This window comes from Nothobranchius furzeri, chromosome 2, assembly GCF_043380555.1.
Source record: "Nothobranchius furzeri strain GRZ-AD chromosome 2, NfurGRZ-RIMD1, whole genome shotgun sequence".
In the NCBI taxonomy this organism is placed as follows: domain Eukaryota; kingdom Metazoa; phylum Chordata; class Actinopteri; order Cyprinodontiformes; family Nothobranchiidae; genus Nothobranchius; species Nothobranchius furzeri.
Window position 1 is genome coordinate 28,503,114 of NC_091742.1, and position 3,006 is coordinate 28,506,119.

Genomic DNA, 3,006 nt, shown 5'->3' on the forward strand with positions numbered 1-3,006 from the left:
CGCTGTGCAGATTGGCTTGTATTGGTTTCGAGACAGCGCCCTCTAAGGGACGAGTGTTTAACTGCAGCTGTAGGTTCTAAAAATGCCTTTAAATCACATGACCTGTGTACATTTTTATTAGAAGTTAGAAATGTCAGAATTTTATTAAAGCAACATAAAATGATTTAATTGCTGGTAAGAATTAAGATTAATACATCAAACTATTAAATAACTGACCAGTCTTGTTCCATCTGACTAAAATGTCTTTTGTGGATTACTTTACACACACACACACACACACACACACACACACACACACACACACACACACACACACACACACACACACACACACACACACACACACACACACACACACACACACACACACACACACACACACAGTGGTAGTACATGGCTCCTCAATCCAATGTAGGACAGAAATATCAGCACATTCTTCGTTTCTGCAGCCATCAGGGTTTTATATCTACAAGTTCTGGAGAAGCTTAGAGGTTTTAAACTGTTTTAACAAGCATTTTATCTCATCTGGTTCAGTGTCGACTTCTACTGGAACTCCCATGTCCCTCTGCATCAATTCCCAAATGACCCCTTGTGCCGCTTTTAACTTAGTCCTGTTTACTGTAGAGCAAGTACATAAAATTATTAGAAATTATCAGAAAACCCTCCAGTCCAGACAGGATAAAACCCTACTTAAAAAAAATGGCTGCTGATTTCACAGCAGAGCCTCTATTTTTTTTACCGTTTGTAGCGGGAATCCACATTTTATATCCTCAGACTAACTTTGTTTGCATTCACAAGAAGGAGAACATGACTATTTTCATAAAATTTTTCCTCTCACATTTAGCAGAAGAAAATAAAAAGAGGAATTTGAAACTGGCCCTCAGTATGAGCATTCTGGTTAACTCCTACATTTTCTCCCAGGAACATAAATTTTACCAAGTGACTTGTTAAGTCAGACATTATCAGGACTTGGTCTGTCTTACCTCAACCTGCCAATAACTGACTCTCCCCCAAGGCCGGGTGCTCGTAAAACTTCTCAAGGGTCATTCTGGAAGATTCCAGCATCTCGCTTTTATCAAAACCCCGCCATTTTTCTGTTTAGCTATAATCAAAGAAGGTGTTTAGGTTGTTTACCCTTAAAATAGAAATCAATGTGCTCTAAGTTAAAATCTTATCAGCCACAGACCTAAACTGTTTGATGTGGGTTTTCTTTTATGTTAAACCTCTGTCATTTGGTGTTTCTCCAGTTAAAATTCATGCTAATGGTAAAACTGTCCAGTTTTAAGACATGAATTTTATTCTTTTCCGTTTAAAGTAATACTTTGATGCTAAAGTAATACTTTTTGAGGCACAGTAAAACTAGTCCTATGTCATCACTCTACCCCGTTTTTCTTGCTAAAAACGCCTGGAAAACTCTGTTAGCTTCGGGTTGCCATGTAGCTAATGTTCTGCAGATCACCAGCTGTGGAGTAGTGTTGGCCCAAGCTGGGCGAGCAGCTCACTTGGCTAAGCGGCCCACCGGGACAGTGCCAGAATGCCAGATAGGTCAGTAGACAATTTTAACATTTTCTGGGTTAGAAGACACCTGTTTGGAGTGGATGGGCTTAACCTATATAGACAGGGGACCCGTACTCTAACCATGAGCCTGGCTTGTCCACGACCGCCCCTGTCTACTCCACCGGCCTCATCTGCTCCCACTTCCTGATGTGTAGCTGGTCCCTGCTCCTACCAACCCAGCCTTGATTTTAACAGTAAATCACATATCGGACTTGGACCTTGCCATACCTCATTCATACCTGTTATTATCAGCAGAGAGCGGACAAACAGTCGTAAACCAAACAAAAGCAACCCCAATAATGTAAAACAGTTACCAAAAGTCCCACCTTCAGTTAATACAGTCACTCCTTCACCTGTTACTATTAATACGGCTCTTTTAAATGTTCGTTCTCTGCTGAACAAAACGTTTTTACTAAATGACCTGATTTTAGATCCTAATCTTCACTGTCTGCTTTTAACAGAAACATGGCTGAGTTCAGATGCACCTGTTGTTCTCACAGAGGCTTCTCCGCCAGATTTTAATTTTTCAACGAGGAGAAGCAAAAGGGGAGGCGGTACTGCTTTTATTAGTTCATCAATACTTTCTGCCAAACCAGTTTTATTTGATCATTTTACCACTTTTGAATATACAGCAGTAGTTTTTAGCTCTCCTCAGATTTTATGTGTCACAGTTTATCGGCCTCCTAAGCAGAGTGCCATTTTTATTCAAGAATTTTCAGAGTTTTTATCAATCCTGCACAACTGCTTTGAAAGGATCATTTTAGCCGGTGATTTTAATTTACATATAGATAATCTATCTGATCCTTTTTCAAAGGAGTTTTTAAATATTCTGAGTTATATGGAGTTTAGTCAACATGTCACACAGCCGACTCACAGCAGAGGACACACCCTGGACTTGGTCATCACGTATGGCCTGTCCACCAGTGTGTCCTCTGCTGTTGATTTGGCTGTCTCTGATCACTACTGTGTATTTTTTAGCATCACCAGTTTTATCCAGCTGGAACCCTCTGTGAGAACTGTAAGGAAGCGTCATCTCACCCCTGAAGTGGCTGCAGGTTTTCCTGAAGTTTTTAGAAAGATCCCTCCCACTCCGGTAACTGCCTCTTGTGATTTTACTGTCAATGATTTCAACAGTAGACTGAAATCCGCTCTCGACCTGCTCGCTCCACTTAAAATCAAAAGTCTTTATTCAAAACATGCTTCACTGTGGAGAAATGAAAATCTAAAGAAACTAAAGAGAAATTGCAGGGTTGCAGAGCGGAGATGGAGAAAGAACAAAACAACTATAAATCATCAAATATATACAGAGCTACTTAAATCATATAATAACGCAGTGAGAAATTCAAGAAATGCATACCTTTCCAAACTCCTTCTAGACAATAAACACAATCCCAGAATACTTTTTTCCACCATAAACAACATTTTAAACCGTACCTCCAATTCACTTCA